The 22,821-nt window shown below is 39.9% G+C and overlaps 1 protein-coding gene across 4 annotated transcripts in view; it reads left to right on the top strand.

Annotated features, from left to right (window-relative positions):
- Window positions 1-22,821, top strand: part of LOC120860722 (sterile alpha motif domain-containing protein 12) — a 449,519-nt gene that overhangs the window by 204,933 nt on the left and 221,765 nt on the right. The gene's annotated exons all lie outside the window — the stretch shown is intronic.

The raw sequence follows: 22,821 nt of genomic DNA, 5'->3' as shown, positions 1-22,821 counted from the left end.
GCAGTATCCGAAATAACTCAGTCCCTCTACCCAGCTCGATGGCCTTTCCCACACCCTCACAGTGAAAAAGCATCTTCCTGCTGAAATTTTCTGGCCTGGGTTTACTTTAAGTTGTTCCAGATCCGGGCACGCCACTGCAGCTTAACAAGCAAATGTGGTTATTACAGGGAGCCATGGGTTTTGAGTGTCCAATATAAATGTATGTGGTAATCAGGGTTAAGGGGTGGGAGGATTCTAGAGAAAATAAGAGTGTTGCAGTCCTTGAGAAAAGAAAGGGAGGAAGCCTTTCAAGTGAGCTTGGTTACAGGATCCATAGGTAGATGTTTTCAGTAGAAAAGATTTCTGAATGGGAAAATTCTGGAGTGAGTATAATAATACTAACTCACTGCCCCTGAGATGAATACCTTCAAAGCAATAATTAAGCCTCCGTTTAGATCAAGGGGCTTTACGTATTGTATGTGGAGGTCGAGAAGCACTTGGCAGCAGGAAATATGACAGTATAATGAACTGTAAAAGCCTGTAGGATCGTGGCTCTCAACTGGAGAATGGGGTGGGTGAGAGGAAGCTGGTGGGTCCACAGGGATGCTCATCAGGGTCAGGGGGTCTTCTGCAGGCCTCACGCATTCCTCCCACCTTCTCTTTTCAAACTCTGTAATGAAAGGACAGAGGAACATGTTCTGTGCACCAAAACTGTGCTTCAGGGGGAATAAAGTTGACAAGTCCCTGTTTCAGTCCAGATCTGTAGCCCGCCAGGCTTCTCTGTCCATGGGATTATCCAGGCAAGAATACTGGAGTGGATTACCATGCCTTTCTCCAGAGGATCTTCCTGACCCAGGGATCAAACCCAGATCTCCCGCATCACAGGCAGATTCTTTACTGACTGGGCCACCAGAGAAGGTCTTTCTTAATGTTTGTTTGATAGTAATAGCAATGCCTTTTTCGTTATGTTTTGAAAGTATGTTACCTTTTATTAGGGGCAGGAATCCTGTGATCCTCTTGAGGGAAGGGTAAGCATTTTACAATGGTTTGAAGAGGGTGAGCATTATACCCCTCAGAAATAAAGATCTCATGCTTCAGTGATTATGGAGTAAATGGTACCACTTCCAAAGGCTTTATGCTAAGTGGTGTGTTACAAATAGCTGTCATATTGCTTTTGGTCTCCATGGATACCTCTGGTATTAGTAGATCCCAACCTTCTTGGGATCTTGGGCAAACTCTTTAACCTAGGCAAGTTATTCAACCTCACTTCTCCATCTCCTAAGTGGAGATAGTAACAATAATACCTGTTTCAGGGAGTTGTGAAGATTAAATGAAATGGCATAATAAACCACTAACCGTTTAGTGACACCTGCATACCTATTCTTCATGTCAAAACTCATCTGGATGTGTCTAAAATCATACTACTGCTTCATTCTGAGGGCAGCCTGTTTTCTGGGAAGAAAAGAAAGCAGGGGACTATTGGGGGACTTAAAAGAGAATGATTTCAGATTAACATTTGGCACACATCTTTCTGACATTCACCTGTTTGAGACAAGACTACTTTTGTCCCCTGACTGCTGACCCCTGCCTCTCCAAGGGTGAATGTAAACTACCCAAATGATCACAGGTGCCAAGTGGCCAGAAGATAGCTCTCAGGACTTCAGCCAGCCTGCAGTTTCCAGCCCTGTGGTGCTGGAAGCTCCAGGAATCCTCGTGCCCTTGTAGACTCTGATAAACCTAGGCAAAGAGGGTTGTGAAAAATCAAGCCATGACGGCAAAGAAAACCTCAACTGATGCAGTCTGTATAGTGCCTTAGAGTGAGGATTGGGCAGTAGTTAAATGTCCCAGGTCAGTGCCCAGACTTGCAGCTTAGCGGTATGATTCTGTGAAGGTGACTTGGTATACTCTGGCTTTCTTTATCCATAAACAGGAGCTGATGGTAGTACCTGCCTCAAAACTGTTGCTGTGAAAGAACTTCATGGTCATAGTAATCACACAGTAAATGTTAGCCACTGCTGTCTTCCTCAGTGCTGCTCTGCTTTCTGTGAAAACAAACTATACACATAAACACTGCTGAATTCATCCATCTTTATTATCCTAAAAATTGTAATCAGCACCTAAGGATGGGGGTTGGGATCTGGGCTGGGAATATTCTGTTCTTGTCTGCAAAGCCACAATAAAGATGTTCATATGTCTCTTACTTATGCTTAGATTCTCCTGAATAATGCTGTTCATTTACTTTCTTAAAGCCAGGATCTCCAGTATCAAGCTCATCAAGGAATCATATCTATATCTCTGTTATATATAAGTGAAAGTGAAGTCACTCAGTCCTGTCTGACTCTTTGTGACCCCATGGACTGTAGCCTACCAGGCTTCTCTGTCCATGGGATTCTCCAGGCAAGAGTACTGGAGTAGGTTACCATTTCCTTCTCCAGGGGATCTTCCCAACCCAGGGATCGAACCTGGATCTCCCACATTGGAGGCAGACGCTTTAACCTCTGAGCCACCAGGGAAGCCCATAAACATTCCCCTAATTTAGAGGCACATGATACCATAATAATAAATTTAAAGGATGTATTGAATAGAAGAAAGAATAAGGAAGAAAAAAAAAAAAAAAAAGACGGGCTTTCTGATTACAATCCTGAGGCAAATCCTCCTTCTCCACCTGCCTCTGCCCCTGCTCTCCACCCCTCGACCTCTGACAAGTAATAACTGTGCAACGCTACACAAGCTAGTTTCAAGTTAGTGATATGAGAATAATATTTATTTTAAAAGGTTGTTGGGAAGATTAAAGAGGATGATGCATGTGAAAGCTTTAGCTTTATGCCTGATACATAGTAGACATTTATCTGTTTAGCAAGTATTTATGGAGCATCTACCCTGTTCCAGGTTTCGGGAATACAGCAATAAATAAAATGAGCAGTGATCTGTGTAGGGAAAAAAATTGTGCCTCCATAGAAAACTATGCATCCTCAATAGCACATCATTCCAGGTTATCTAATTCTGATTCTACAAAGCTGTTTTACAACTCTGTAAGTTGTAGGAAACTGATAACAGTATAAAATAATTCCTGTTGTAGGTGTATAAATTCTGTCCCACAGAGGTGCAATTGACTTCACAGTCCACTGTGGAAAAGGTGAATTTTGCCACTCTTTACACATTCACATCACTCCTGATCTAAAAACGTGTCTGCTGTTTGGATTCTCCTTTGAGTTCGTTGTAATATCTTTTCAGTTTTCACAGAATCTTAAACATGTGTTCATTTTTGTGTTTCAGGAAAGACATGCTTTTAACACTTTTGAAAATTATCCTTTAACCTTGTTAATTGTTTCATTTTTAAAATTTGATTTTAGCCAACAACTCCACTCTATGGCACCCCACTCCAGTGCTCTTGCCTGGAAAATCCCATGGACGGAGGAGCCTGGTAGGCTGCAGTCCATGGGGTCACTAGGAGTCAGACACGATTGAGCGACTTCACTTTCACTTTTCACTGTCAGGCATCGGAGAAGGAAATGGCAACCCACTCCAGTGTTCTTGCCTGGAGAATCCCAGGGACGGGGGAGCCTGGTGGGCTGCCGTCTCTGGGGTCGCACAGGGTCGGGCACGGCTGAAGCGACTTAGCAGCAGCAGCGGCCACTCATTATCTTTCTGATGCCTTTGTTTGAGGCTTCCCTGGTAACTCAGATGCCAAAGAATCTGCCTGCAGTACAGGGGACCCAGGTTCAATACCTGGGTTGGAAAGAGCCCTGGGAGAAGGGAATGGCTACCCACTCCAGTATTCTTGTCTGGAAAATTCCATGGACGGAGGAGCCTGGTAGGCTACAGTCCATGGGGGCTTTCCTGGTGGATCAGAGGCTCAAAAGGCTGCCTTTATTTAAAAGACATTAAGTTTTAAACAAACTTCTCCCACATTGCACCGTCCAGTTTCTCCAAAGTCTGAGAAAACTTAAATATGTTTTCACACACCATCATTCAAAACCTTTTGCAAATTTCCTATTAGGATTTCTGCGAATTTCACTATGTCCAGAAGGCACCTGCTATTTTGTGGCAGATGTGTTTAATCAGAAGAGACGCTACTAGTGGTAGTAACTCCCTGCAGAAGCGCTCTTAACAGGCATAAGATGGTTAGAACACCTGAGAGGCATTAGACTGGATAGATTTAAATCATCAGATTAGGCTTGAAGGAAAGAAATTTGTCTATTTTCCCGTGCTTGCAAGATTCTTTTCCCTAGCTTTCTGAGGCAGGGCTTGGAATGCTGATGAGGAAGCTCAACTGGGACCAGGTGTAAGCTCACAGGCAACTTTCAGATTCTCTTTTAAGCACAGTTAACAATCTTTTCAGGTTTGAGGCGATTTCAGCCTCTAGCTGTGCCTAGAATTCTTCCTGTGGTGGTCGCTAAAGTCAACTCATTTCTTTCAGCATCAAGCCCTCCATCTGTAAAGGGTTCTTTCCCTTGCCAACTTTAAAGACCTATTTTCATGGGTGAGGCACTCAGAGTGCCCCAAAATACACAGTGTGTTTTTAAAAACTGTTTTAAATGTGTAAAAGCTTTCCACATGACCTGCTTCATGGAACAGTGATGGGAATCCTTTAGATGTCTGCAGGAATAAATGCTCACTAGGTAAATGTCTCCTACAGATGGTCAGTATTGATTTGTCACTTCTCAATGGCCTCCTCCAAAATCAGTGACTATTTCTGGTTCTTTTTGTGTCCCAGCCACTGCCCATTTGTACCTCATTCCCCTTTGCAGAATATTCACCTGGGATGTAGCATCCTGAAATTTGGCAATTTTTCTTCTGCTATTGAATAAAGGAAAGTGAAGTGAAAGTCACTCAGTTGTGTCCAATTATTTGTGACCCCATGGACTGTACAGTCCATGGAATTCTCCAGGCCAGAATACTGGAGTGAGTAGCCTTTCCCTTCTCCAAGGGATCTTCCCAACCCAGGGATCAAACCCAGGTCTCCCATATTGCAGGCGGATTCTTTACCAGCTGAGCCACAAGGGAAGCCCAGACCTTTAGGTTGTAGACTCCGTGCATTTGCTAACCTTCTGCCGTGGTCTTCCTAGTCTTTCATTATTGTTAGTTACCCATCCAGGCCAATGGGGTATGCAGTTAACAAGTGTCTAAAGAAGTGGAGTGATTATTTTACGTGCTGTACCTGTGAGAACAGTACTTTGTAGAGCCCCGTATATCCCAGTAAAATGTGGGCTTGTTGAACCACCACACAGCCTCATCTGTATCCACACATTTTTTCATCTTTATTAGATTTTGCTCTGGGTAGTGTGTTCTACTTTTGCATGTTTGTATGTTATATTTCTCTTTGGTGTGAATTGCTCTACATTTTTTTAATTGAATCTCAAGCAACATTTTATTTCTGCATTGTAAAGTTTTGACATCATCACGGCATGAGTTTCCTGTAAATTAATTTTCCAATAACAGCACTTATTCTTCTTTGATAGAAAGCTTAGTAATGTTACCTCTGTATTCCTCAGCATTCTTAAACCAAGGGTGCTGAGTTTGATTGTCTTGATGATACAGGATAACAGACTTCTGAATTTTGAAACAGACTTCAGAAGTCATCTGAAGTTTTATAGGGTCAGTTTAAAAATGCCCTTTTCAATGAAAAATATTAATGGAGATCAAAATATCAGCTTCATTCCTAATAAAGCTTTTCTGAGAATGTCATTTAGGTCTTCAGAAGAACACACCCCTTTCTCTGGATGATTCCAGCTTCCTTTCCAGCTTTAGTTCAGATACTACCTCCTACAAAAGCTTTTCTTATTCTTCCTCATCTGGGTTCAGTAACCCATCCTGTAGCTCCCAGGATGAATGCTGTGATAGGACGTGTAATGTTGAGTTGATACTTGAACATTTTAATTATTAGTAAGTTCTGTAGAGGTTTAGCTGAAACCCATCCTTAGATCCCATTTAGGTTCCTGGGTTGGAAACCTTTGAGGAATAAGGCCCTCAATACAGATTCTCATGCCAGGCCTTCATGGAGCCATGGTACCTTCCCCTGGCCTTTTCTTTATCACAGTGGTCTATTGAGTGGCCATCCCCAAATGCCTCCTCCCACATCCTTTCTTCATAAAGAAGAAAGTAAGTAGAAGACCTTTCTTCTGGTAAAGGTCTTGTTGCTGCTATACCGAGAAGTTTCACATTGTCTAATGGAACGTCCCTAAAACTGTTTACCCTCTATCCCATCTGTCTTCTGCCTCTTGTTACAAAACAGGTTCCTGTTCCCTTCTACAACCTTTTCTGTCTCTACTTTTGTGAGTCTCCCCTTGTGACCTCTGGATATCTGCTTTCTCAGTTGTAGTCATCCTCTCATCTTTAGCTACACTGGTGACTTCCTTTCTTTCAAATTACAATTGACTCTTGAACAAAATGAGTTTGAACTATAAAGGTCTACTTACATGCAGATATTTTTCAGTGGCAACAGTACCACATTGTCCATTGAATCCTCAGATGCAGGGAAACAATACATGCAAAGGGCTGACTGTATATAGATATATGTATATTACAGGTAGATTAACTGCCCTCATTGTTCAGGGGTCAACTGTAGTTTCATTCTAGCCCCTTGACCAGTCCATTTCTATTAATACTCATTTCATTTATTTGTTACATCATAGTAAAATCACTTGTTTTATAAGATTTCTATGACCATTACTGCATGCAAGGCAGAATACTATACCCAATAACATTAGAATGTTACACCCTTGCAGTTCAAGAGACTTGTTCACCATGATGGACTATATGTCTCGGCCAAATCAGTCTCAGTCAGTTTTGTAAATTTTCATTTTTGTAATTTAAATTTATTAATTTACATTAAAGTGAAATGTAAATTAAATTTATTAAACTGTAGTGGCACAGGGTGCATTATCTGATGAAAACAAAATTAAGTTAGAAATCAGTACCAAAATAATTAAGAAGTAAACATTTAGAAACTTAATGCACAACCATGTAACCACATGGGAAAAGAGGGGAGGGAATCACAAAAGAAAATAGAAAATATTTTGAACTAAATGATAGTATCAGGTTAGCCAAAATGTTCATCTGAGTTTTTCTGTAAGATGTTATGGAAAAACCCAAATGAACTTTTTGGCCAACTCAATAGAAAGATTAATATTTCTAATGTTTTTGTGGTACAGCCTCAATAGAACTTAGCGGGAAATTATTGCATGAAATGCCTGTATTAGGAAAGAAAGAAGACTTGAAGTCAGTGAATTAAAATTTTATCTTAAGTTAGGAAGAATACTAATCTCAAAGAGCTAAAGTCAGTAAGACAGGAAACATACACACAATAGAGAAAATTAACAAAGGTAAAGTTGATTCTTTTCAACAAAAGTTGATAAATGTCTAGATAGAGTGAACAAGGGTGGGGGTGGGGAGATAGAATCAAGTGACAAATTGAGATACCACTAAACCTTCTACATGATTAAAAGAGCAGAAAATATTATGAACAGGTTTGTGCCCATATCCTTAACAATGTAGATGAAAAGAACTAATTTCTTAAAAACTATAACTTAACAAATCTGACTCAAGAAAACTAGAAAATTTAAATAGCCACAGATCTCTTTATAAGTTTAACTTTTAATTAGAACTTCCCATAGAGAAAGCTTCAAGCATAGAAGTCTTTTTCCAGTGAATTAAGACAGTCAAGAATTAGCAACCAAAAACCTTCACAAATTCTTTCAGAAAATAGAGAAAAGGGGGCATACTTCCAAACTGATTTTATTTGACCAGACTAATCCTGATAACAAAATCTAACAAAGATATTACAAGAATGGTATGGTACAGACCAAACCTTGAGAAAATAGAAGCAGGTTGAACTTCACAGTAGACAAAAACGATAGTATATCATGGTCATGTGTGTATAGGAGTGTGAGGTTGATTCTGTTTTTTAAAATCCATGTTTTTCATCATATCAAGCATATTAAGTGTAAATGAAGTCATATGATCATCTCATGAGATGCATAAATATCAGCTCTGATATGTAAAGAACTTGGATGTCATCAGTCTGATCCTTACCACAAGAGAAGCTGGACAGAGAGAGTTCCCTGGTGGTGTAGTGGTTAGGACAGTGAGCTCTCACTGCCAAGCATCCAAGTTCAATCTCTGCTTGGGGAACTAGCATTTCACAAGTCATATAGTGCAACAACAACAACAACAACAAACACTGGAAAAACTGAAAAACAGCAGGGGTATTTTTGGACCCAAAAGGCTGATGTCACAAGTGAGATCTCCATCCTATAATTTAGAGAACTACAGGCCCCCAAAAACTGCTTAGCTGGAACAGAGATGACCCAGTAATAAAGGTCAAAAAAATTGGATCCTTCCCAAGGAAAGTAAAAGAATGGCCAATAGGCATGTGAAAATATGCTCAGCAGAGTTATTAGGAAGATGGAAGTAGAACCCAGTGAGATATCACTTTAATCCCAGTAGAATGGCTAAAATCCAGAGGACTGGCAATACCAAGTGTTGCTGAAGATATGAAACAACTCGGTCTCTTGTACACTGTTGTGAGTAAATACGGTGCCACCTGATGCAAAAACTGAATTTCTTAGACGGTTAATCATACACTTATTAGATGATCCTGCCATTCTACTCAGAGATATTTACTCAAGAGAACTGGAAACATATGTTCATAAAAATTTCAGTCTGCTCATATTCAAAACAGCATTACTCAGACAAAAATTTTAAATAAGATTTAAGTCTTCAAGAGTAAGCTGAATAAACAAATTGTGATATATTCACACCAGAAATAATACAGAATCATACAAAGGAACCAACTACTGATACCTATGACAACATGTATGAATCTCACGTTGTACTCAGTGAAAGACATTAGAAAGAAAAGGACAGATACAGTGTGATTCCCATCATATGAGACTCTAAAACAACAAAATGAGCTACAGTGATGGAGTGAAGTCAGTGGTTACTTCTGGCCAGGAGGATGCCAGAGGGGAGACTGATTATAAAAAGGAGCAAAGAAACTGTGTGTGCTGTTGAAAATGCTCTGTATATTTGTCAGAGTTGTCTATTTGGCACCTCAAGTATGAAATGTATCATAAATAAGTTAAATCTCAAAGTTAGTTTTTAAAAGCTTGTGTGTTTTCCAGCTTTTCTAAAATGGACATACTGTTTTTAAAAGGAAAAAATGGAATGTCATCCTGTATCATTACATACTGGTTATAGGATCATTTATGTTAAAGGTAGATATGGTTTTATTTTCATTTGTCTATAATAATAATATATAGTTATATGTAATTAGACTGAGTTTGCAAATCCACTTTATGCATTTTTCACTGGAAGAATAATCAGATACCAGAACATTCTCATATAGAAAGGTATAGTTTTACCAGTTGTTGGGAGATTACTCTGCTGATGAAGAAAGAGCAGTTCTCTTGTATCGAGATTCTTACTGAGTCTACATCTGTGTGTCCAAGACACTTGTATTTCACAGATGAGTTAAATTTCACAAAGTATTTGTTGCAATAGCAGATAGTTGGTACTTTTATATTTTACTCATTAATTTGTTGTTCAGTTGCTAAGTTGTGTCTGACTCTTTGCAACCCCAGGGACTACAGTGTGCAAGGCTTCCCCGTCCTTTACTATCTCCCAGAGTTTGCTCAAATCCATGTCCATTGGGTCAGTGATGCTATCTGACCATCTCATTCTCTTCCATCCCCTTCTCCTTTTGCCTTCAGTCTTTCCCAACATCAGGATCTTTTCCAATGAGAAGAGCCACCTGGCTCTTCACATCAGGTGGCCAAAGTATTGGACCTTCAGCATCCAGAACAGAAGCCCAGAATATTCAGAGTTTACTTCCTTTAGTATTGACTGGTTTGATCTCCTTCCTGTCTGGGGGATTCTCAAGCGTCTTCTCCAACACCAGAACTCGAAAGCATTAATTCTTTGGTGCTTAGCCTTCTTTATGGTGTAACTCTCACATCCATACATGCCTACTGGAAAAACCATAGCTTTGACTATATGGACCTTTGTAGGCAAAGTGATGTCTCTGCTTTTTAAGACGCTGTCTAGGTTTGTCATAGCTTTCCATAATTTTTTTCAATTAAAAACTACTCTCACCACCATTTTATAAACCAAAGGAAGTTTAACTACAGCAACAAAAACCTCATGGTTTAGATAAAAATGAAGTACATTTTACTTTAAGAAAAACATACATTGTTTTTTATTTCTCCTACTTTCATCACAGATCAGCACTGCTTTGTAAGCTACCTTAAAGAAACTATTGCTCTTGGGGGACATTTTTTGATATTCTAAATACATCATTTGTTTAATATCAGAGATGGTGTTTGGCAGGATAAGAGTAGAAGTTGTCACCAAATGAAGTATTTGTTGTTTCACAGATCAGAAAGAGAACAGAAGGAATATTCTTAAAAAAAAAAAAAAAACCAGCAGCATAAACTTAAATACTCCCCATATACTGCTGCTCTTGTTTCATCTACTGACTGCCCCCTATGGAATTATTATAATCCAGACTCCTCTCACAGGTAGGAGGGTTGTTATTGCTACCGGTTCTTTCTTAGATGACCTTCCCCCTCCCCTTAACATCTTTATAGGTTTCATAGTTTCGGAAACAGACTCAAGGAGAAGGCTTGCCTAGGTCCCACGTCCAGGAAATGGGGAGCTGGAGTCAGGAACTAGTGTTTTAAATCCTTACACCAGTGCCCTTCTTATTCACAAGATACCCTCTTCCCAGCCAGTACCAGATAACAGACCCACACCAAAGGCTTCTGAGACCTGAGACATGCTGGTGCCAGCCAGGAGGAATCTTCTTACCAAAGTAGTAATTCTGCTTTAGAAAACCCATTGTTAAGTTGGACAGAGATGGAAAAAAATCATATGACACCCCTTACATGTGGAATCTGAAAAGAAATTACACAAATGAACTTACAAAACAGAAAGAGACTCACAGACTTAGTGAATTAATGGTTGTGGGGGCAGGGAGGTGTATTTAGGGACTTTGGGATGGTCATGTGCAGACTGCTATATTTAAAATGGATAACCAACAAAGACCTGTTGTATAGCACATGGAACTCTGCTCAGTGTTATGTACCAGCCTGGATGGGAGGAGAGTTTGGGGGAGAATGGATACATGTGTATGTATGGCTGAGTCCCTTTGCTGTTCACCTGTGACTACCACATCGTTAATTGGCTATGCCCCAATATAAAATGTTTTTGGTGTTAAAATTTTTTAAAAAAAGAGAAAACTCTTGACATCTTAAATACTGTCTACTGCTTTTTGGAGGTTTTCTATGTGCAAGGGGCTCTGCTGAAAACTGTCTGCCTGTCAGGCACCTATAACTGGCAAGTTAGTGGCTCTCTATCTTGCAAGCTGTTACAGGTGAGGAAGTGAGCCCCAGACTTCAGTGGGTGACTCAAACTGAGCACTGAACATCAGCAGGATCTCCCACACAGGCTTGTTGGGAGATGAGAGGAGTGAAAACATACTTACAACAGTGCCTGGCAGGGGTAGGAGCTCAGTAAATGTTACCTGCTATCCTTCTCATTATTGGCCTATGTTTAGTGAGTGAGAAGCATTTCATGCTTACCACTAGAAAAGCAGGATACCATCGGTTCGGACTAGAAGACTCCTCCTCCATCCTCTTATTCACCTGTGTAAACAGAAGCCCAGAGCTAAGCCGATCTGTGCAAGAGCACACAGATTTTTGGATTACCAGGAAATGTTAAAAGCTAGGTCATATCACTGTGGAAGAACAGGAGACCCATTCTTAGGGAGAGTCTAGCAGGTTGCCTCGCTTAGAAGTAATCAGAGTGGGGACCTGAAATGGACAAGACTCCCTTTCAGTGAGCATGTTTTTCCACTTCCAGTTCCAGGAGTAGAGTGAAGGTTTTATAGCCACCAACTCAATCTCATAGTGTTCTTAACTCTTTCAACCAGATCCAGCTTTTCCTTCTCTTCCTTTTCTTTATTCCACTTTTCCAGTTCCCTATAAGAATGTCACTACATTATACTAAATCAACTATGATCCAAGGTCTAACTTCCATTGCCCCTTACTTTGAACACTGAGCTTTTTATCCTGCCAGAGAAATTAAGCTGATGAAGTACTTAATCTGTCCTGAGAAGTCCCTGTTTGCTTTTCAGCTTCTGTATCCATTTGATTCCTTTTTTCCTGATGGTTTTATTAATTATGCTGTCTTGTTTTCCTTTTTACTTCGTGTGTTTTGGGAACATGCTGAAGTCAGATTGCAAACTTGGAGATCCCCTCCCCTTGGTTTTGCTCCCAGTCCTTGTTTGAAAATTCATGTATGTGTACTCCCTTCTTGTCAAGTCAGATTTCCCATCTGCATGGAGCCCAGGTTTTATGGGCCAAGCCTCTGTCGCTGCACGCTACTGGGGATTGGAAATTATACCCTTTTAGAGGCCATCTGCTAAGTGGACCAATGACTCTCCTCCTTCAGATGGCATTGTTTACAGTGATAAGCATGATACTGTACATTATTAATGGAGAGAAACTGAAGCCCACATGCAGGACTGATTTTATTAATTTTTAAAACTTATGGAAATGTTTAGATGAAATGTGATTGTCCTCAAGAGGTCTTGGCCAGCATCATTCTAGACCATTCGTATTAGCACTCTGGTGTTCCTCTTGCAGAGTTTCATTAGGTATAATTTCCAATTCCCATAGTTACTTTAGAGTGATGTAGCTGTTAAGGGTTTAATGCTCCTGACAACCTTCAGATCTTGGAAAGTTATGAAAGATTAGAGAAAACAAGGAGTCCCCTCCACTGTTGAGTTGCCTTGGCCAAGTCTGTTTAACCTCTCTGACCTTACAAAGTTGGTGTTAGTTATTATTGCTATTGTTGTTATAGGTATGTAGCTGAATGAACTCCATACAAAGGTTTGTAAGATGCAAAAGAGAGTATATAAATTACTATGTAAATGGTAAAGAATGATGAAATACATGTGTGTGTGTGTTAAGTGAAAGTATTAGTTGCTTAGTCGTGTCCAACTCTTGGCAACCCCATGGACTGTGTTGCCCTCCAAGCTCCTCTGTCCATAGGATTCTCCAGCAAGAATACTAGAGTAGGTAGCCATTCCCTTCTCCAGGGTATCTTCCCTACCCAACCTGGGTCTCCTGCATTGTAGGCAGATTCTTTACTGTCCGAGCCACCAGGGGAAGCCCCATATGTGTGTGTATATTGTATATAATATATGTGTATGTATACTTCTTGTTTCCACTGTATAATTATGGCCCTAAAAACTATCAGCTTCAATTTCCCAGTCCACCAAAATTTTACTTCACCCCATACATTTTTAAATAAATATAAACTTATCTCCCAAGCAGATACTTAGCATCAAATCCTCTCAGTACATTTCTCTAGTAACTCAGAGAGTAAAGAGTTTAGAAAATTTGATTCTTGATAATTAAGAAAATTACCGTCTTGGGGACAACCATTCATTATTAAAAATATTTGGGTGTTTGCATGCCAGGCACTCTAGTAAGTATTTTACATGTATTTTATCTTCATAATAACCCCATAAGGTATTATTATTCCTGATTTACAAATGAGAAAAAATGAGACTTGGAAAACTTGGTATCTTATGTCATGCAAGCTTAAAAGTGGCAAAGTGAAGGTTTAAAGCCAAGGCCATCTGAATCCAAAGCTCATGTTTTGACCTCTATGCTTTAAAGATAGCACCATACAAGTACAAGTGAGTGATACAGAAAATAAACTTAGGAATTAGTACCAAAGAGTATCTGAGAAGGAACTCTTATTTGTAGTTTATTAGAAACTCTGCTTGGAGGAGGCTGAGCTCATTTGTATGAAATTTTAGAAGAGAAACTCCCTGAAACATCAAACTGTGTATATTTGGTTTTATCCTGATAGAATTTAAGAAGAAAATATGATAACTTTTGAGCCACAAACCTCACTACTCCCTATTGCCTCAGACCATGCCTTTTAACACTTGTGTTAAACCTGCCTAAGCCTGCAGACATTTGGATTTCTGAATTCTGAGGAGAAAAACAGTGGTGGAGCTATAAATAGATCAGAGGAGTAGATTGAGAGCTGCACTATAGAAGACTTGAGTGTCAGGTTAGGGAAATTAGATTTTCCTCTCGAGTGTCATTCAACACCTGTCAGTGGTATAGAATCTTTAATGATGAGTGAAATGATAAGCTCAAAGCACTCCTGGAAAAAATCAAATGCACAGATGAGTGACATCACCAAGGTATGACTTGTTGGCCCAGGTGGATTCTGAAGCTGTTAGATAAGTCTTTCACCAATCTCTAGCTTTTTCCCTTTCTGGTTGCCAGAGGTGGTTTCATACCTAACTCCCTTTCCACAAAGTCCTTATCCCCACTATTTCTCTTAGTAGCATAGAGATCAGTAGTGATGAATTGTCTCAATATCCCTCCCTGCAATATTATCTGCATTTTTACCCCTCCATAACTGTTTCCCTTATGTCTCTAAGGGGAAAAAAAAAATCCCAAGGCCTGGACCCTAACCATGCTCTTCTTTCTGCCCACATGCTCTTTCTCCTCCCCAGCCCGAGAATCTTATTCATCTGTTTTTCCCTTCCTTCTTGGTCTTCAGATTTCTGCCTCCACTTTCAATTTGAAAACATGCTGTATCCTATCTACACTCGCTCTTTGCTATTCTTACTCCCATCTCTGTGGTGTAGGATTTCTGTCCTCCTCCTAAGCAATCTCCTATGATCCAACTTTATGGCTCTCTGGGAAACCATCTTTTGTCATTTCATACCAGACTAGACCAGGTCACTTCTGCATTGACATTGCATACACACTCCCTGTGTATGTGTTTGTATATATATATATGTGTGTGTGTGTGTATGTGTATATGTGTGTATATATGTAGATGCAAGCTTCCCAGGTGGCACAGTTGTAAAGAATCCGCCTACCAATGCAGCATATGTGAGTTCCGTCCCTGGGTCAGGAAGATCTCCTGGAGAAGGAAACGGCAATCCACTCTAGTATTCTTGCCTGGAAAAAATCCATGGACAGAGGAGCTTGGTGGGCTGAGCTCCATGGAGTTGCAACTAGTCAGACACGACTGAGCATGCACGCATGTATATATATGTTTGTGCATGTATGCATGTATTTGTAGATGTGTGTGTGTGTAGATGTAGATGTGTGCGCTTCCCAGGTCTCACTAATAGTAAAGAACCCGCCTGCCAATGCAGGAGACATAAGAGATGTGGGTTCGATCCCTGGGTTGGGAAGATCCCCTGGAGAATGGCACAGCAACCCACTCCAGTATTCTTGCTTGGAGAATCCCATGGACAAAAGAGGCTGGTGGTCTACAGTCCATGGGGTCTCAAAAAGTCAGACACAACTGAAGTGAACTAACCAACCCATGTATTATATATGTATATAAACAAAAGCTACTGGATAAAATCCAAACTCTTAAGCTTGGCATAAATATTCCTCGATTTCATTTGAGTCATTCCTTGTGTCCACCGATTCAACAACTGTGGTAGACCACACTAATTCTTGTTGCAATATATTTACCTAGTGAGCTTTTAGTAATTTTCAAGACCTAATTCAGATTTTTCCTCTCTTCCCTTCCTTCCCTGGACCAAGCAGAATTAATTTTTCCATCCTGTATTTTCTTTACTTCTTTTTTTTAAACAGCGAATGACAGTTATTACTATTAATATTATAAGACTTATCATTTGGTTACATGTTTATCTCCTTTCCATCAGCCCAGAAACTCCCCTAGGGTAGAAAGAACATCTGATTTATCTTACCATCTCTAGCTGTGTTAACCCAGTGCCTGACATAAAATAGGAATTTAATAAGTGTTGATTGGATTAAATTGAGTTTATTCTTCCTTTGATAGGCTGAGCCCTAAACTTAAAGCTATTCTTCATTTCTGTTGATAAGAATACTTTGATTAGTCCTTCAGTTTCCTGATTTGCCTCCTTTTCATGAAGCTTATCCTATCCTTTCCTATCTGCAGTGTCTTATAATTACATTCCATGGATAATCAAGTCTCTCTTCCCATCTCATTCTTAGAGAAGCCCCACTTTACTTTTTTAAAGAACTCCTATTCAAAATGTGTACCAAGCCCCCAAATGCCATCTTTAAGTGTACTTGAATGACAGACTCTCAACATTTTGCAGAATTCAGAGTCCCATATTTCCTTCAGACAGGTCTTCCCAAGGATGTTTTGGCAGGCTGTGTCTGGCTCTCTACTCAGTGCCAAGACTGGTTGTCACCATGTCGTGGAAGCTTGCTGGGCCCACTGAAATGCAAGAGACAGGTGTTATCTTGTAGGGTGGAAAGAATGTCCTTTGTCTGAAAAGCTTCTGTTTAGGGCAGCAGGGCAGGAATACAGAATCTGTCACAGCACAGCGATGTTTAGTGCTGGTTTGCCTGTGTTGCACAAACAACAAGGCCTAATACAAATAGAGTGTTTGGGATTCTGTCGTCTACATGTCTGGACTGGGGGCAATAGTGCTAGATTGAACCCCAGCCCTTTATGGCAAATTAGCAAACCCCAAACTACCTTAATGACATTGCTACTATCTCAGAGATAATAATTAACACAAAAGAAATGAGAAAGTGGGTGACTGGAATTGCCAACACGGAGCAGTTTTGACCAACAAAATTGGCAATTGTATTAGGTTTCTCATAATAGTGGAATGATGTATCTGCTATAAAGGAAGTAGTCAATAATAGGTAATGCTTTTGAGAATAGTCTAATACTCAGGGGACAGTGTTAAATACTTTTTATGCCTTAATGATTATAAAGAGAGTTATCCTTCTCTTTATATATGGGCAAAATGGACAGGGAGGTTCCAACTCTCTCAAGCTCAACGACTAATAGGATTCAATGGATAATACAATATCAAGGAAAGAATTCTTTGGACTCAGGAGTTGGGAAACTTTTTTTGTGAAGGGCCAGGTAGGGCCATTTGGTTTTTCAGGCCATATGGTCTCACAAGTACTGAACTCTGCCTGTGCAGCATGTAAATGAATGAGGTGACTGTGTTCCAATAAAACTTTATTTACACAGGCTGTAACCAGCAGACCTCTTCCTTCCTCTGCTCAAATATGTTTTCTTAGTGATGGTTATAAAAGAAATGTTGAAGTCATAGTTTTAAAAAACATGTATTACCTTTTTCCTTTTTGTGTATATACAATATAGAAAAATTAAAAAATATGTACACGAAAAGGAAAGTATGTATTAGATTCACCAAAATGTTCATTAGAGTTCTTCCATAACATCGTATGGAAAAACTGAAGCCAACTTTTTGACCAACTCAGTGAAATACTGCTTTAATTCCAACATCCAGAAATAATCACTGGTACATTTTGATGTGTATCCTTTTGGATTGTTGTTTCTGCCCACGCATTTGTAAGAAATGGCCTTATACCTTAGAGAGTGGAATAGCTTTCCGTTTTCCACTTAAAAATATATGGCAAGTGCAGTTCTGTGTCAGTTGTTGAATGCAGAATATTTTCTTCAACTGTTAGTGGTCATTCTCTGGATGTTGTGCGTGTCTCCACTTTCCAGATAAATTGTTCTCATATGCTTCTCCTTCAACACCTCATCCTCCCTTCTCTCGCTCTGCCTGACGTATATTCTTAGTTGTATTCTGAATTCTCCTTTCTCATACTCTAACACACACAGAAGTTGATGATGACTTGATGTTGACTCCGTCGCTCTGTCGCGTCCAACTCTGTGACCCCATGGATGGTAGCCCGCTAGGTTCCTCTGTTCGTGGGATTTTTCAGGCAAGAATACTGGAGTGAATATTGCCATTTCCTCCTCTAGGGGATCTTCCAGACCCAGGAATTGAACTTGTGTCTCCTGCATTGCAGGCAGATTCTTTACCTGCTCAGCCAACATACACAGAGGTGCCTGCAAAACACTGCACTCCCAAGGCCCTTAATCTCCATGTCAGTAGCTCTCAGTTGTGCAGTTGGAAGTCACATTTTCTTTCACTAGCATTGGTACCTCTGATCCAGTCAATCAGATTCCTTCATCATAGCCCTGGTTGTGGCCAGCACAGTTAGTGAAATCAGCTCCAGAGGTAAACAGGAAGCAGAAAAATACTCCATCTCCAAATTGCTGTTATTGTCCTCTATAGAAACCACCCTTGAGGACAGCGTATTTTCTTTGAATGTTTTTCTTTCTGTCAGTTTCCTTCTTCCTCAGGGCTGCTCCAAAGGGGAAGCTTACAGCTTTTCTTAAATTCATTAAAATTTCAGTGTCCTTCCCCAGTGGTTGGTTCCCAGAAGGTAACACGAGGCAGGAGGGCATTACAATTCCTCCCAGGGAAAATATACACTACGAGAGTTGCAGAAGGTTGCATGTTGCCACCGTGGCCTTCTTTATAAATCTTTCAGGGGATGCTGAGCATTCTAGAAGCAACAGCTGGTGTCATTTTGGAAGGATCTTAACTCCAACCTGCCATAGGGTGGTAAATTCACAGTGAAGATCAGATGAGCACAGAGAAAAAGGAGGACAAGATGTAGGTACTTCTGGTTTTGCAAAATATGTGCCTACTAAGTTTAAAGTAAAAGTGTTAGTCACTCAGTCGTGTCCAACTTTTTGTGATCCCATGGACTGTAGTCCACCAGGCTCCTCTGTCCATGAAATTCTCCAAGCAAGAATACTGGAGGGGGTAGCCTTTCCCTTCTCCAGAAAATCTTCCCAACCCATGGGTCAATCCTGGGTCTCCTGCATTGCAGGCAGATTCTTGACCTTCTGAGCCACCAGGGAGGCCCCCTACTAAGTTTAGGTCAAAGATTAGTCTCAACAAACGTAGACTACAGAGGAAAGGATGCAGTTACAGCTGGGTGGATACAGACAGAAACCGCCCAGTAGAATATAAAAGGGAGGCCACTTGTTTCTCTAAGCTGTGACTTAAATGTGTTCAGCTAACTATTCTGAGGATGTCCCCAAAATAGTGTAGATTTTGTTACTCATAAGAAATTTCCCACTGTTATTCATATCACACTTACAATTTATAAAGGGATATTTCATACATATCATCTAACCTCAGAACCCTGTTGATACAGTATTAATGGGAATCTCTTTTCAGATGAGGAATATAAAACTAAGAAAAGAAAAATGACCCAGACCACATAGCCAGTAGATGGCAGTGCTCAACTCTGACACCAAAGACTACATTTTTTTGCTCCAGTCCAAGTTCATTTCACCTTCCTGCTGCTGCTGCTGCTAAAGTCCCTTCAGTCGTGTCCAACTCTGTGCGACCCCATAGACGGCAGCCCACCAGGCTCCACCGTCCCTGGGATTCTCCAGGCAAGAACACTGGAGTGAGTTGCCATTTCCTTCTCCAATGCATGAAAGTGAAAAGTGAAAGTGAAGTCACTGAGCTGTGTCCAACTCTCAGCAACCCCATGGACTGCAGCCTACCAGGCTCCTCTGTTCATGGGATTTTCCAGGCAAGAGTACTGGAGTGGGGTGCCATTGCCTTCTAATCCCCTCATTTTGCCCTTGTTAAGTAAATCCTGTGTAGAGTCATATTTGGCTATTATAGAACATTCTATGCTATTATATGCTATAAAGCATGCAAACTATTAGCAGATTGAGAGCTCTAATCTGTGTAGCCCAAGCATGACTGTTCAAGATCTTTTAATACCAAAGGTATTATTCACCAAAAGATATTGTTACCTTTAACTAGAACTAGTAGAGAAAGGGAAATTACAGTGAAACTATTCTGAGATAATTAGTAAAATGTCAGGGACAGATGGACTTGAAACTATGGGGGGAAACTGTATGTTCTACTGATCACACATTGGCAAAACCTGCTTCCTGATTGGAAAACTCTACTTGTCATTTTTTTCTGCTTTTTATTTAAGAAATTAGCTGGCTTGCTTTTGCAAGTTTTTGTAGTCTGTGTCTTTCCCTCTTTATCACCTCTGGCTATGCACATTTCAGTTAGATTTTCTTAGTACGTTAAAAAAGGAAGACTAGGAAATGAATTCTACTCTGCTTGGAAGCAGTATCAATAGAAATGATTGTTGTATGAACCACTAAGGGAAAAACCAGGTTCTGTTCAGAAGATAATGGATGCTATAGCTCCTATCTTTGAAATGTCATAGTTTAAAATGATAACAATTACAATTATACTCTCATTTATTGGGAAGCCACTACCTCTTAATTCACAAGAACTGACCCCGTCCATCGAAATGACACATGATAGGCAGTGAAGAAATAAAGATTGAGTTAATGGCAGGCAGAAGAGATAGTAGAGAAAACCGACCCAAAAGAAAGACAGCTATGTGCTAGCCAAGTAAACTTGGGTAGGTCATACTTTGAAATGGGGCTCCAGTTCTTCATCTGCAAAACAGTGGAGTTTAAACAGAAAACCTCTCAAGTGTGTGTTAACCATAAGATTCTAAATCGGGTGTTTAGCAGATGAATATTTAAGAAATCTTCATTAATAACAGCTTATTATGCAAAATGGCATGGTGAATTGCACTACTCACTAATTTATCTAATTTTGTTTCAGGGCCCATTTATATCTTAACAGTGTTTGAAAATAATATTTATTTTCTGTTGCAAATATTCTTTAGTTTGGACCTTTAATCGTTAGAGGAATCTTCCTTTTTTATTCTAGCAGTTTGTTTACTTCCTGAATATTTTATTGTTCTCTCTATTGAAGTTTAATTATTCACTGATTAACAAAATAATTTGTAATTTATTACAAATTGCTAATTTACAAATCATTCATTACCTGATAATTGTTTAATTATCTTTAAATTAGTGCTCATTAATTTGCTCAATAAACATTTGCTGAGCAATTACTAGATGGCCAGCACTAGCAGAATGGAGACACAAGCTTGTAGTGGGAAGAAAGCTGGGCTCCTTTAGAGAAAGAATTTAGTGTCTGTGGTTTTCTGGAGTACTGGATCTTCTTCCATGCAAACACCTATATTCACAACATCTCCTATTAACCTAATTCCTTTAGCTTCATTTAGGGAAAAAAATCCCTAGAAAGATGACATTTAGAAACTTATCTGCTGCAGTTCATTTCTGAGATTGGTCGAAGGAAAACACCTTTGATAATCCAGAAGACTTTGAAAAATCAAAATGCATGAAGTTAATGGAATCATCAAAATTATATTTGTGTACTATATAATCCTCTGGAAAAGGGCATGGCAATCCATTCCACTATTCTTGCCTGGAGAATTCCATGGACAGAGGAACTTGGTAGGCTAATACACAGGTTTTTACTCTTCAAATAACTATAGATGTGAGCTGGGCTTGAGGGATGAAAAAGATGGGATGGATGAAAAACAGATTTTGAGGGGGGAAAAAAATGTGAAAAGTTAATGGGGTTAGATGAGGTTGAAGGATTATTCCCTGATTCCATTGTGTTAGTTTTCCCAGGTGGTACTAGTCAGGCTAACCAACCCAAGATGAATGAAACTGTAAACCACAAAATGGTTCGATTTTTCTCACATAGGACAATTCCTTCGATCTGGAATTTTGGCAGCTGCAACATTCAGTTCAACAGCCTAAATGTTATTTTAGATGAAACCATGTCTTTGTCCTTTGATTCTGCCCAAGTTTAAAGATTTCCTTGATTCCAGCTGATTCCCTGGGGCATGTTAGAGATAGACTGAAGTAAAAGCCTAGTGTCATTGATTACTCTTTGCCAGAATTTGAGTAACATGCCCTGAATAAAACATTTAATGCCTCTTGGCCTAAATTCTTTACTGGATCTGATTAACTTCTGACAATTATGGTTAATAAGAATAGGTAACACAGTTAATAAGATTATGAAGCTCAACACTTCATACCACATTTTCTCTGTGTCTTTCCCTACACCCAGCATTTAATGCCATCTTACTGGGACTTAGATGGACAATGCATATTGCAAACTGCCTCCCTGCTTTCACTTCAGTAGAAACTATTAAACTATTATTGGCACTGAGCTGCCCTGATATGATAGAAAGAAAACCCTATTCTCCTCTTAGAATCCTGAAATTTAGGTCTGTCTTCATTGTGTTGAGGGAAATGTCTCCAAAAACTTTAAAAGTAAGAAGGAAAACCACACTCGATAAATGCAAACGTAGAGACAGGGTTAATGGAAGATCTCTGAGTCACCTGAGGCCCCAGGCATTGTTAGTCTGATAAAGCCCTCTTAGTTCTAGCATGAAATGGGCAGATTCTGACTTGTGAGTTGCCACTTCTACTGTGCAGCTTGCCCTGGAGGTTTACTTCTTTGTCTTATGTGGGCAGATTGGTTAGAGCATTCTTAAAACATACTTGGGAAAGGAGCCTGTTGATCCTAGAGAAGAATGCTTACTGAAGATCTGAGGCTACCACAAAATTGCTTCATTCCTTCTAAGTCTTTCAAAACCTTCCAGGAGTTGCCTTTATGGTGTGCTTCTCTAACGGCTCAGCAGTAAAGAATCCACCTGCAGGGCAGGGGACATGGGTTCTATCCCTGGGTTGGGAAGATCCCTTGGAGAAGGAAATGACAACCCACTCAAGTATTCTTGCCTGGGAAATCCCATAAACAGAGGAGCCTGACTGGCTACAGTCCATGGCGTCTCCAAGAGTCAGACACAACTTAGAGACTAAACAACCACCACATCTTGAACCAAAAGCAGACTTTCCAAATTCTCATTCAGCCAAATAGAATGTTTTCCAGTTAATTGTAGCTATTTATCAAGAAGTGTATTTTCTTCCTCATGTCATTCTCAGAACCCAAAGCAACTAATCATTGGTAACAGTCTACACACAGAAAAGTGCTACTTTAGAACAGCGTCATCTTCATTTTTATAGTGGTATTTTCTCAAGTTTGTCGAAGGAGATGGGTCTTGGCTGGTGACAGGA

The sequence above is a fragment of the Oryx dammah genome, unplaced genomic scaffold (genome assembly GCF_014754425.2).
Source record: "Oryx dammah isolate SB20612 unplaced genomic scaffold, SCBI_Odam_1.1 HiC_scaffold_11164, whole genome shotgun sequence".
Classification (NCBI taxonomy): domain Eukaryota; kingdom Metazoa; phylum Chordata; class Mammalia; order Artiodactyla; family Bovidae; genus Oryx; species Oryx dammah.
Note: the sequence above shows the minus strand (reverse complement) of the source record. Positions and strands in the feature narration are given on the sequence as shown.